Source organism: Rhinoderma darwinii, unplaced genomic scaffold (genome assembly GCF_050947455.1).
Source record: "Rhinoderma darwinii isolate aRhiDar2 unplaced genomic scaffold, aRhiDar2.hap1 Scaffold_461, whole genome shotgun sequence".
NCBI classification, from domain to species: Eukaryota; Metazoa; Chordata; class Amphibia; order Anura; family Rhinodermatidae; genus Rhinoderma; species Rhinoderma darwinii.
Window position 1 is genome coordinate 134,807 of NW_027464005.1, and position 12,807 is coordinate 147,613.

The 12,807-nt window shown below is 47.9% G+C and overlaps 8 non-coding genes across 8 annotated transcripts; all 8 read left to right on the forward strand.

The window, feature by feature from the left end:
• Positions 1–1,083: 1,083 nt before the first annotated feature.
• On the forward strand, positions 1,084–1,274 carry LOC142718179 (U2 spliceosomal RNA). The gene has a single exon (XR_012872311.1). It is a non-coding gene; the product is annotated as a U2 spliceosomal RNA (small nuclear RNA).
• A 1,288-nt stretch (positions 1,275–2,562) lies between these two features.
• LOC142718263 (U2 spliceosomal RNA) lies at positions 2,563–2,753 on the forward strand. The gene has a single exon (XR_012872396.1). It is a non-coding gene; the product is annotated as a U2 spliceosomal RNA (small nuclear RNA).
• A 1,276-nt stretch (positions 2,754–4,029) lies between these two features.
• On the forward strand, positions 4,030–4,220 carry LOC142718256 (U2 spliceosomal RNA). The gene has a single exon (XR_012872388.1). It is a non-coding gene; the product is annotated as a U2 spliceosomal RNA (small nuclear RNA).
• Positions 4,221–5,504: 1,284 nt separating this feature from the next.
• LOC142718181 (U2 spliceosomal RNA) lies at positions 5,505–5,695 on the forward strand. The gene has a single exon (XR_012872313.1). It is a non-coding gene; the product is annotated as a U2 spliceosomal RNA (small nuclear RNA).
• Positions 5,696–6,975: 1,280 nt separating this feature from the next.
• LOC142718182 (U2 spliceosomal RNA) lies at positions 6,976–7,166 on the forward strand. The gene has a single exon (XR_012872314.1). It is a non-coding gene; the product is annotated as a U2 spliceosomal RNA (small nuclear RNA).
• Positions 7,167–8,470: 1,304 nt separating this feature from the next.
• Positions 8,471–8,661, forward strand: LOC142718183 (U2 spliceosomal RNA). Its single transcript, XR_012872315.1, has one exon. It is a non-coding gene; the product is annotated as a U2 spliceosomal RNA (small nuclear RNA).
• Positions 8,662–9,953: 1,292 nt separating this feature from the next.
• On the forward strand, positions 9,954–10,144 carry LOC142718184 (U2 spliceosomal RNA). The gene has a single exon (XR_012872316.1). It is a non-coding gene; the product is annotated as a U2 spliceosomal RNA (small nuclear RNA).
• A 1,306-nt stretch (positions 10,145–11,450) lies between these two features.
• On the forward strand, positions 11,451–11,641 carry LOC142718185 (U2 spliceosomal RNA). Its single transcript, XR_012872317.1, has one exon. It is a non-coding gene; the product is annotated as a U2 spliceosomal RNA (small nuclear RNA).
• The last annotated feature ends 1,166 nt before the right edge of the window (positions 11,642–12,807 follow it).

A 12,807-nucleotide genomic window follows, 5' to 3' on the forward strand; every position in this document is an offset into this window, starting at 1 on the left:
GTGTTTCCGGCATTTCACATTGGAACACCTCATTCACCTTCCTTGTCTTCTCTCCGCCCTCCCTTTTAGGTAAGTTAAAGAGCTGCACCTGAGCCAGCCACTGATTGATTGATTGATTGATTGATTGATTGATTGATTGATTGATGCAGCACAACAGTCAAATAGTGGAGTGGAGTAGGGGAACAGCAAACAGCCAATAAAGCAGCCCGCCCGCTCGCCTGCCCGCCACAATGGACCTACCTGTGTACACTAGATGGATGTGATGGAATGTACTGTCGTCCCTACATTTCAAGAAGAAGTAAGAATTGCAGTTGCAACAAAGCCTTGCTTGCCTACAAAGAGAGCAGCAATTTGGATTTGTTACTATGTTACCTAGAAGAATAACAAACTGTGCAAGGATGGAGGTTGTAGGAGCAAGGAGAAGTTGTCTGTAAAGTTGGTGGATGCCTATTTTCCATTTTGCAGTCCCTTGTCTCCCTCTTGTGGCCTCCTGGAGGCAACTAGCTGTGCAAAAAAAAGACAGCCTGGCGGCCGGCTGTTGCAGTGTTGCCCTCTCAGGCAACACTGAGTGACTGACTGAGCCTCACCGTCTTATATAAAGTTCAGACGGAACTTTGCACGTGTCATAGTGGAGCCCTCAGGATTCCAGAGCCAGCTTTCTGACATCATAATGGGGCCTCAGAGATAAAAGCCTGGGCCCAGGCAGTGTTGGTCAGTGCTGCTCAGCAGGCAGCACTGGACTGGACTGGATTACAGCTGATACAAGGTGTGAAGGAACAAGGGGTGGCTGTGGGCATGCACTTGCTGCCGCTGCCAGTGTTTATCTGCATGGCAGCAGGGCATTTGGGCGTTGCCAGGAAGGCGTTTTTATGTAGATTCCTCCTCTTTCAGCACTGCATTGTGGTGCAAGCAAAAGAAGCAAATCCTGTCTGGCTTCCTCTCCGGCCTTTATTCACCTCCCGTGTAGCTGTGAGTGTGTGAGCCTGCAGGGCCCCATGGAATTGCCTAGAAGTAGGCTGAATCGCTGCAAGGGCTGAACAGCAGTATCGGGCAGGCTCGGGCAACGCGCGGCCCGTTCGGGTTATCGCTTCTCGGCCTTTTGGCTAAGATCAAGTGTAGTATCTGTTCTTATCAGTTTAATATCTGATACGTCCCCTATCTGGGGACCATATATTAAATGGATTTTTAGAACAGGGAGATGGAAATAGAGCTTGCTCTGTCCACTCCACGCATTGACCTGGTATTGCAGTATTTCCAGGACCGGTGCACCCTTTCCTTATGTGTTGACTAAAAGCAGATTCCAAAAGTGTTTTTTGTCTTTGCTATTGTTTCTGTCTTTCTGAAGGGATCTCCCCTTTTAATCCCATTATTTCAACACCTGTTGGACAATGCATGAGTGATAATGAGCTCATTGATTAAATGCAATTAATGAATAGATTGCCACCTCTTGTTGTGTGTCGTCTGTGTTTCTGTGTTTCCGGCATTTCACATTGGAACACCTCATTCACCTTCCTTGTCTTCTCTCCGCCCTCCCTTTTAGGTAAGTTAAAGAGCTGCACCTGAGCCAGCCACTGATTGATTGATTGATTGATTGATTGATTGATTGATTGATTGATTGATTGATGCAGCACAACAGTCAAATAGTGGAGTGGAGTAGGGGAACAGCAAACAGCCAATAAAGCAGCCCGCCCGCTCGCCTGCCCGCCACAATGGACCTACCTGTGTACACTAGATGGATGTGATGGAATGTACTGTCGTCCCTACATTTCAAGAAGAAGTAAGAATTGCAGTTGCAACAAAGCCTTGCTTGCCTACAAAGAGAGCAGCAATTTGGATTTGTTACTATGTTACCTAGAAGAATAACAAACTGTGCAAGGATGGAGGTTGTAGGAGCAAGGAGAAGTTGTCTGTAAAGTTGGTGGATGCCTATTTTCCATTTTGCAGTCCCTTGTCTCCCTCTTGTGGCCTCCTGGAGGCAACTAGCTGTGCAAAAAAAAGACAGCCTGGCGGCCGGCTGTTGCAGTGTTGCCCTCTCAGGCAACACTGAGTGACTGACTGAGCCTCACCGTCTTATATAAAGTTCAGACGGAACTTTGCACGTGTCATAGTGGAGCCCTCAGGATTCCAGAGCCAGCTTTCTGACATCATAATGGGGCCTCAGAGATAAAAGCCTGGGCCCAGGCAGTGTTGGTCAGTGCTGCTCAGCAGGCAGCACTGGACTGGACTGGATTACAGCTGATACAAGGTGTGAAGGAACAAGGGGTGGCTGTGGGCATGCACTTGCTGCCGCTGCCAGTGTTTATCTGCATGGCAGCAGGGCATTTGGGCGTTGCCAGGAAGGCGTTTTTATGTAGATTCCTCCTCTTTCAGCACTGCATTGTGGTGCAAGCAAAAGAAGCAAATCCTGTCTGGCTTCCTCTCCGGCCTTTATTCACCTCCCGTGTAGCTGTGAGTGTGTGAGCCTGCAGGGCCCCATGGAATTGCCTAGAAGTAGGCTGAATCGCTGCAAGGGCTGAACAGCAGTATCGGGCAGGCTCGGGCAACGCGCGGCCCGTTCGGGTTATCGCTTCTCGGCCTTTTCGCTAAGATCAAGTGTAGTATCTGTTCTTATCAGTTTAATATCTGATACGTCCCCTATCTGGGGACCATATATTAAATGGATTTTTAGAACAGGGAGATGGAAATAGAGCTTGCTCTGTCCACTCCACGCATTGACCTGGTATTGCAGTATTTCCAGGACCGGTGCACCCTTTCCTTATGTGTTGACTAAAAGCAGATTCCAAAAGTGTTTTTTGTCTTTGCTATTGTTTCTGTCTTTCTGAAGGGATCTCCCCTTTTAATCCCATTATTTCAACACCTGTTGGACAATGCATGAGTGATAATGAGCTCATTGATTAAATGCAATTAATGAATAGATTGCCACCTCTTGTTGTGTGTCGTCTGTGTTTCTGTGTTTCCGGCATTTCACATTGGAACACCTCATTCACCTTCCTTGTCTTCTCTCCGCCCTCCCTTTTAGGTAAGTTAAAGAGCTGCACCTGAGCCAGCCACTGATTGATTGATTGATTGATTGATTGATTGATTGATTGATGCAGCACAACAGTCAAATAGTGGAGTGGAGTAGGGGAACAGCAAACAGCCAATAAAGCAGCCCGCCCGCTCGCCTGCCCGCCACAATGGACCTACCTGTGTACACTAGATGGATGTGATGGAATGTACTGTCGTCCCTACATTTCAAGAAGAAGTAAGAATTGCAGTTGCAACAAAGCCTTGCTTGCCTACAAAGAGAGCAGCAATTTGGATTTGTTACTATGTTACCTAGAAGAATAACAAACTGTGCAAGGATGGAGGTTGTAGGAGCAAGGAGAAGTTGTCTGTAAAGTTGGTGGATGCCTATTTTCCATTTTGCAGTCCCTTGTCTCCCTCTTGTGGCCTCCTGGAGGCAACTAGCTGTGCAAAAAAAAGACAGCCTGGCGGCCGGCTGTTGCAGTGTTGCCCTCTCAGGCAACACTGAGTGACTGACTGAGCCTCACCGTCTTATATAAAGTTCAGACGGAACTTTGCACGTGTCATAGTGGAGCCCTCAGGATTCCAGAGCCAGCTTTCTGACATCATAATGGGGCCTCAGAGATAAAAGCCTGGGCCCAGGCAGTGTTGGTCAGTGCTGCTCAGCAGGCAGCACTGGACTGGACTGGATTACAGCTGATACAAGGTGTGAAGGAACAAGGGGTGGCTGTGGGCATGCACTTGCTGCCGCTGCCAGTGTTTATCTGCATGGCAGCAGGGCATTTGGGCGTTGCCAGGAAGGCGTTTTTATGTAGATTCCTCCTCTTTCAGCACTGCATTGTGGTGCAAGCAAAAGAAGCAAATCCTGTCTGGCTTCCTCTCCGGCCTTTATTCACCTCCCGTGTAGCTGTGAGTGTGTGAGCCTGCAGGGCCCCATGGAATTGCCTAGAAGTAGGCTGAATCGCTGCAAGGGCTGAACAGCAGTATCGGGCAGGCTCGGGCAACGCGCGGCCCGTTCGGGTTATCGCTTCTCGGCCTTTTGGCTAAGATCAAGTGTAGTATCTGTTCTTATCAGTTTAATATCTGATACGTCCCCTATCTGGGGACCATATATTAAATGGATTTTTAGAACAGGGAGATGGAAATAGAGCTTGCTCTGTCCACTCCACGCATTGACCTGGTATTGCAGTATTTCTAGGACCGGTGCACCCTTTCCTTATGTGTTGACTAAAAGCAGATTCCAAAAGTGTTTTTTGTCTTTGCTATTGTTTCTGTCTTTCTGAAGGGATCTCCCCTTTTAATCCCATTATTTCAACACCTGTTGGACAATGCATGAGTGATAATGAGCTCATTGATTAAATGCAATTAATGAATAGATTGCCACCTCTTGTTGTGTGTCGTCTGTGTTTCTGTGTTTCCGGCATTTCACATTGGAACACCTCATTCACCTTCCTTGTCTTCTCTCCGCCCTCCCTTTTAGGTAAGTTAAAGAGCTGCACCTGAGCCAGCCACTGATTGATTGATTGATTGATTGATTGATTGATTGATTGATTGATTGATGCAGCACAACAGTCAAATAGTGGAGTGGAGTAGGGGAACAGCAAACAGCCAATAAAGCAGCCCGCCCGCTCGCCTGCCCGCCACAATGGACCTACCTGTGTACACTAGATGGATGTGATGGAATGTACTGTCGTCCCTACATTTCAAGAAGAAGTAAGAATTGCAGTTGCAACAAAGCCTTGCTTGCCTACAAAGAGAGCAGCAATTTGGATTTGTTACTATGTTACCTAGAAGAATAACAAACTGTGCAAGGATGGAGGTTGTAGGAGCAAGGAGAAGTTGTCTGTAAAGTTGGTGGATGCCTATTTTCCATTTTGCAGTCCCTTGTCTCCCTCTTGTGGCCTCCTGGAGGCAACTAGCTGTGCAAAAAAAAGACAGCCTGGCGGCCGGCTGTTGCAGTGTTGCCCTCTCAGGCAACACTGAGTGACTGACTGAGCCTCACCGTCTTATATAAAGTTCAGACGGAACTTTGCACGTGTCATAGTGGAGCCCTCAGGATTCCAGAGCCAGCTTTCTGACATCATAATGGGGCCTCAGAGATAAAAGCCTGGGCCCAGGCAGTGTTGGTCAGTGCTGCTCAGCAGGCAGCACTGGACTGGACTGGATTACAGCTGATACAAGGTGTGAAGGAACAAGGGGTGGCTGTGGGCATGCACTTGCTGCCGCTGCCAGTGTTTATCTGCATGGCAGCAGGGCATTTGGGCGTTGCCAGGAAGGCGTTTTTATGTAGATTCCTCCTCTTTCAGCACTGCATTGTGGTGCAAGCAAAAGAAGCAAATCCTGTCTGGCTTCCTCTCCGGCCTTTATTCACCTCCCGTGTAGCTGTGAGTGTGTGAGCCTGCAGGGCCCCATGGAATTGCCTAGAAGTAGGCTGAATCGCTGCAAGGGCTGAACAGCAGTATCGGGCAGGCTCGGGCAACGCGCGGCCCGTTCGGGTTATCGCTTCTCGGCCTTTTGGCTAAGATCAAGTGTAGTATCTGTTCTTATCAGTTTAATATCTGATACGTCCCCTATCTGGGGACCATATATTAAATGGATTTTTAGAACAGGGAGATGGAAATAGAGCTTGCTCTGTCCACTCCACGCATTGACCTGGTATTGCAGTATTTCCAGGACCGGTGCACCCTTTCCTTATGTGTTGACTAAAAGCAGATTCCAAAAGTGTTTTTTGTCTTTGCTATTGTTTCTGTCTTTCTGAAGGGATCTCCCCTTTTAATCCCATTATTTCAACACCTGTTGGACAATGCATGAGTGATAATGAGCTCATTGATTAAATGCAATTAATGAATAGATTGCCACCTCTTGTTGTGTGTCGTCTGTGTTTCTGTGTTTCCGGCATTTCACATTGGAACACCTCATTCACCTTCCTTGTCTTCTCTCCGCCCTCCCTTTTAGGTAAGTTAAAGAGCTGCACCTGAGCCAGCCACTGATTGATTGATTGATTGATTGATTGATTGATTGATTGATTGATGCAGCACAACAGTCAAATAGTGGAGTGGAGTAGGGGAACAGCAAACAGCCAATAAAGCAGCCCGCCCGCTCGCCTGCCCGCCACAATGGACCTACCTGTGTACACTAGATGGATGTGATGGAATGTACTGTCGTCCCTACATTTCAAGAAGAAGTAAGAATTGCAGTTGCAACAAAGCCTTGCTTGCCTACAAAGAGAGTAGCAATTTGGATTTGTTACTATGTTACCTAGAAGAATAACAAACTGTGCAAGGATGGAGGTTGTAGGAGCAAGGAGAAGTTGTCTGTAAAGTTGGTGGATGCCTATTTTCCATTTTGCAGTCCCTTGTCTCCCTCTTGTGGCCTCCTGGAGGCAACTAGCTGTGCAAAAAAAAGACAGCCTGGCGGCCGGCTGTTGCAGTGTTGCCCTCTCAGGCAACACTGAGTGACTGACTGAGCCTCACCGTCTTATATAAAGTTCAGACGGAACTTTGCACGTGTCATAGTGGAGCCCTCAGGATTCCAGAGCCAGCTTTCTGACATCATAATGGGGCCTCAGAGATAAAAGCCTGGGCCCAGGCAGTGTTGGTCAGTGCTGCTCAGCAGGCAGCACTGGACTGGACTGGATTACAGCTGATACAAGGTGTGAAGGAACAAGGGGTGGCTGTGGGCATGCACTTGCTGCCGCTGCCAGTGTTTATCTGCATGGCAGCAGGGCATTTGGGCGTTGCCAGGAAGGCGTTTTTATGTAGATTCCTCCTCTTTCAGCACTGCATTGTGGTGCAAGCAAAAGAAGCAAATCCTGTCTGGCTTCCTCTCCGGCCTTTATTCACCTCCCGTGTAGCTGTGAGTGTGTGAGCCTGCAGGGCCCCATGGAATTGCCTAGAAGTAGGCTGAATCGCTGCAAGGGCTGAACAGCAGTATCGGGCAGGCTCGGGCAACGCGCGGCCCGTTCGGGTTATCGCTTCTCGGCCTTTTGGCTAAGATCAAGTGTAGTATCTGTTCTTATCAGTTTAATATCTGATACGTCCCCTATCTGGGGACCATATATTAAATGGATTTTTAGAACAGGGAGATGGAAATAGAGCTTGCTCTGTCCACTCCACGCATTGACCTGGTATTGCAGTATTTCCAGGACCGGTGCACCCTTTCCTTATGTGTTGACTAAAAGCAGATTCCAAAAGTGTTTTTTGTCTTTGCTATTGTTTCTGTCTTTCTGAAGGGATCTCCCCTTTTAATCCCATTATTTCAACACCTGTTGGACAATGCATGAGTGATAATGAGCTCATTGATTAAATGCAATTAATGAATAGATTGCCACCTCTTGTTGTGTGTCGTCTGTGTTTCTGTGTTTCCGGCATTTCACATTGGAACACCTCATTCACCTTCCTTGTCTTCTCTCCGCCCTCCCTTTTAGGTAAGTTAAAGAGCTGCACCTGAGCCAGCCACTGATTGATTGATTGATTGATTGATTGATTGATTGATTGATTGATTGATTGATTGATTGATTGATTGATGCAGCACAACAGTCAAATAGTGGAGTGGAGTAGGGGAACAGCAAACAGCCAATAAAGCAGCCCGCCCGCTCGCCTGCCCGCCACAATGGACCTACCTGTGTACACTAGATGGATGTGATGGAATGTACTGTCGTCCCTACATTTCAAGAAGAAGTAAGAATTGCAGTTGCAACAAAGCCTTGCTTGCCTACAAAGAGAGCAGCAATTTGGATTTGTTACTATGTTACCTAGAAGAATAACAAACTGTGCAAGGATGGAGGTTGTAGGAGCAAGGAGAAGTTGTCTGTAAAGTTGGTGGATGCCTATTTTCCATTTTGCAGTCCCTTGTCTCCCTCTTGTGGCCTCCTGGAGGCAACTAGCTGTGCAAAAAAAAGACAGCCTGGCGGCCGGCTGTTGCAGTGTTGCCCTCTCAGGCAACACTGAGTGACTGACTGAGCCTCACCGTCTTATATAAAGTTCAGACGGAACTTTGCACGTGTCATAGTGGAGCCCTCAGGATTCCAGAGCCAGCTTTCTGACATCATAATGGGGCCTCAGAGATAAAAGCCTGGGCCCAGGCAGTGTTGGTCAGTGCTGCTCAGCAGGCAGCACTGGACTGGACTGGATTACAGCTGATACAAGGTGTGAAGGAACAAGGGGTGGCTGTGGGCATGCACTTGCTGCCGCTGCCAGTGTTTATCTGCATGGCAGCAGGGCATTTGGGCGTTGCCAGGAAGGCGTTTTTATGTAGATTCCTCCTCTTTCAGCACTGCATTGTGGTGCAAGCAAAAGAAGCAAATCCTGTCTGGCTTCCTCTCCGGCCTTTATTCACCTCCCGTGTAGCTGTGAGTGTGTGAGCCTGCAGGGCCCCATGGAATTGCCTAGAAGTAGGCTGAATCGCTGCAAGGGCTGAACAGCAGTATCGGGCAGGCTCGGGCAACGCGCGGCCCGTTCGGGTTATCGCTTCTCGGCCTTTTGGCTAAGATCAAGTGTAGTATCTGTTCTTATCAGTTTAATATCTGATACGTCCCCTATCTGGGGACCATATATTAAATGGATTTTTAGAACAGGGAGATGGAAATAGAGCTTGCTCTGTCCACTCCACGCATTGACCTGGTATTGCAGTATTTCCAGGACCGGTGCACCCTTTCCTTATGTGTTGACTAAAAGCAGATTCCAAAAGTGTTTTTTGTCTTTGCTATTGTTTCTGTCTTTCTAAAGGGATCTCCCCTTTTAATCCCATTATTTCAACACCTGTTGGACAATGCATGAGTGATAATGAGCTCATTGATTAAATGCAATTAATGAATAGATTGCCACCTCTTGTTGTGTGTCGTCTGTGTTTCTGTGTTTCCGGCATTTCACATTGGAACACCTCATTCACCTTCCTTGTCTTCTCTCCGCCCTCCCTTTTAGGTAAGTTAAAGAGCTGCACCTGAGCCAGCCACTGATTGATTGATTGATTGATTGATTGATTGATTGATTGATTGATTGATTGATTGATGCAGCACAACAGTCAAATAGTGGAGTGGAGTAGGGGAACAGCAAACAGCCAATAAAGCAGCCCGCCCGCTCGCCTGCCCGCCACAATGGACCTACCTGTGTACACTAGATGGATGTGATGGAATGTACTGTCGTCCCTACATTTCAAGAAGAAGTAAGAATTGCAGTTGCAACAAAGCCTTGCTTGCCTACAAAGAGAGCAGCAATTTGGATTTGTTACTATGTTACCTAGAAGAATAACAAACTGTGCAAGGATGGAGGTTGTAGGAGCAAGGAGAAGTTGTCTGTAAAGTTGGTGGATGCCTATTTTCCATTTTGCAGTCCCTTGTCTCCCTCTTGTGGCCTCCTGGAGGCAACTAGCTGTGCAAAAAAAAGACAGCCTGGCGGCCGGCTGTTGCAGTGTTGCCCTCTCAGGCAACACTGAGTGACTGACTGAGCCTCACCGTCTTATATAAAGTTCAGACGGAACTTTGCACGTGTCATAGTGGAGCCCTCAGGATTCCAGAGCCAGCTTTCTGACATCATAATGGGGCCTCAGAGATAAAAGCCTGGGCCCAGGCAGTGTTGGTCAGTGCTGCTCAGCAGGCAGCACTGGACTGGACTGGATTACAGCTGATACAAGGTGTGAAGGAACAAGGGGTGGCTGTGGGCATGCACTTGCTGCCGCTGCCAGTGTTTATCTGCATGGCAGCAGGGCATTTGGGCGTTGCCAGGAAGGCGTTTTTATGTAGATTCCTCCTCTTTCAGCACTGCATTGTGGTGCAAGCAAAAGAAGCAAATCCTGTCTGGCTTCCTCTCCGGCCTTTATTCACCTCCCGTGTAGCTGTGAGTGTGTGAGCCTGCAGGGCCCCATGGAATTGCCTAGAAGTAGGCTGAATCGCTGCAAGGGCTGAACAGCAGTATCGGGCAGGCTCGGGCAACGCGCGGCCCGTTCGGGTTATCGCTTCTCGGCCTTTTGGCTAAGATCAAGTGTAGTATCTGTTCTTATCAGTTTAATATCTGATACGTCCCCTATCTGGGGACCATATATTAAATGGATTTTTAGAACAGGGAGATGGAAATAGAGCTTGCTCTGTCCACTCCACGCATTGACCTGGTATTGCAGTATTTCCAGGACCGGTGCACCCTTTCCTTATGTGTTGACTAAAAGCAGATTCCAAAAGTGTTTTTTGTCTTTGCTATTGTTTCTGTCTTTCTGAAGGGATCTCCCCTTTTAATCCCATTATTTCAACACCTGTTGGACAATGCATGAGTGATAATGAGCTCATTGATTAAATGCAATTAATGAATAGATTGCCACCTCTTGTTGTGTGTCGTCTGTGTTTCTGTGTTTCCGGCATTTCACATTGGAACACCTCATTCACCTTCCTTGTCTTCTCTCCGCCCTCCCTTTTAGGTAAGTTAAAGAGCTGCACCTGAGCCAGCCACTGATTGATTGATTGATTGATTGATTGATTGATTGATTGATTGATTGATTGATTGATGCAGCACAACAGTCAAATAGTGGAGTGGAGTAGGGGAACAGCAAACAGCCAATAAAGCAGCCCGCCCGCTCGCCTGCCCGCCACAATGGACCTACCTGTGTACACTAGATGGATGTGATGGAATGTACTGTCGTCCCTACATTTCAAGAAGAAGTAAGAATTGCAGTTGCAACAAAGCCTTGCTTGCCTACAAAGAGAGCAGCAATTTGGATTTGTTACTATGTTACCTAGAAGAATAACAAACTGTGCAAGGATGGAGGTTGTAGGAGCAAGGAGAAGTTGTCTGTAAAGTTGGTGGATGCCTATTTTCCATTTTGCAGTCCCTTGTCTCCCTCTTGTGGCCTCCTGGAGGCAACTAGCTGTGCAAAAAAAAGACAGCCTGGCGGCCGGCTGTTGCAGTGTTGCCCTCTCAGGCAACACTGAGTGACTGACTGAGCCTCACCGTCTTATATAAAGTTCAGACGGAACTTTGCACGTGTCATAGTGGAGCCCTCAGGATTCCAGAGCCAGCTTTCTGACATCATAATGGGGCCTCAGAGATAAAAGCCTGGGCCCAGGCAGTGTTGGTCAGTGCTGCTCAGCAGGCAGCACTGGACTGGACTGGATTACAGCTGATACAAGGTGTGAAGGAACAAGGGGTGGCTGTGGGCATGCACTTGCTGCCGCTGCCAGTGTTTATCTGCATGGCAGCAGGGCATTTGGGCGTTGCCAGGAAGGCGTTTTTATGTAGATTCCTCCTCTTTCAGCACTGCATTGTGGTGCAAGCAAAAGAAGCAAATCCTGTCTGGCTTCCTCTCCGGCCTTTATTCACCTCCCGTGTAGCTGTGAGTGTGTGAGCCTGCAGGGCCCCATGGAATTGCCTAGAAGTAGGCTGAATCGCTGCAAGGGCTGAACAGCAGTATCGGGCAGGCTCGGGCAACGCGCGGCCCGTTCGGGTTGGCCCGTTCGGGTTATCGCTTCTCGGCCTTTTGGCTAAGATCAAGTGTAGTATCTGTTCTTATCAGTTTAATATCTGATACGTCCCCTATCTGGGGACCATATATTAAATGGATTTTTAGAACAGGGAGATGGAAATAGAGCTTGCTCTGTCCACTCCACGCATTGACCTGGTATTGCAGTATTTCCAGGACCGGTGCACCCTTTCCTTATGTGTTGACTAAAAGCAGATTCCAAAAGTGTTTTTTGTCTTTGCTATTGTTTCTGTCTTTCTGAAGGGATCTCCCCTTTTAATCCCATTATTTCAACACCTGTTGGACAATGCATGAGTGATAATGAGCTCATTGATTAAATGCAATTAATGAATAGATTGCTACCTCTTGTTGTGTGTCGTCTGTGTTTCTGTGTTTCCGGCATTTCACATTGGAACACCTCATTCACCTTCCTTGTCTTCTCTCCGCCCTCCCTTTTAGGTAAGTTAAAGAGCTGCACCTGAGCCAGCCACTGATTGATTGATTGATTGATTGATTGATTGATTGATTGATTGATTGATTGATTGATGCAGCACAACAGTCAAATAGTGGAGTGGAGTAGGGGAACAGCAAACAGCCAATAAAGCAGCCCGCCCGCTCGCCTGCCCGCCACAATGGACCTACCTGTGTACACTAGATGGATGTGATGGAATGTACTGTCGTCCCTACATTTCAAGAAGAAGTAAGAATTGCAGTTGCAACAAAGCCTTGCTTGCCTACAAAGAGAGCAGCAATTTGGATTTGTTACTATGTTACCTAGAAGAATAACAAACTGTGCAAGGATGGAGGTTGTAGGAGCAAGGAGAAGTTGTCTGTAAAGTTGGTGGATGCCTATTTTCCATTTTGCAGTCCCTTGTCTCCCTCTTGTGGCCTCCTGGAGGCAACTAGCTGTGCAAAAAAAAGACAGCCTGGCGGCCGGCTGTTGCAGTGTTGCCCTCTCAGGCAACACTGAGTGACTGACTGAGCCTCACCGTCTTATATAAAGTTCAGACGGAACTTTGCACGTGTCATAGTGGAGCCCTCAGGATTCCAGAGCCAGCTTTCTGACATCATAATGGGGCCTCAGAGATAAAAGCCTGGGCCCAGGCAGTGTTGGTCAGTGCTGCTCAGCAGGCAGCACTGGACTGGACTGGATTACAGCTGATACAAGGTGTGAAGGAACAAGGGGTGGCTGTGGGCATGCACTTGCTGCCGCTGCCAGTGTTTATCTGCATGGCAGCAGGGCATTTGGGCGTTGCCAGGAAGGTGTTTTTATGTAGATTCCTCCTCTTTCAGCACTGCATTGTGGTGCAAGCAAAAGAAGCAAATCCTGTCTGGCTTCCTCTCCGGCCTTTATTCACC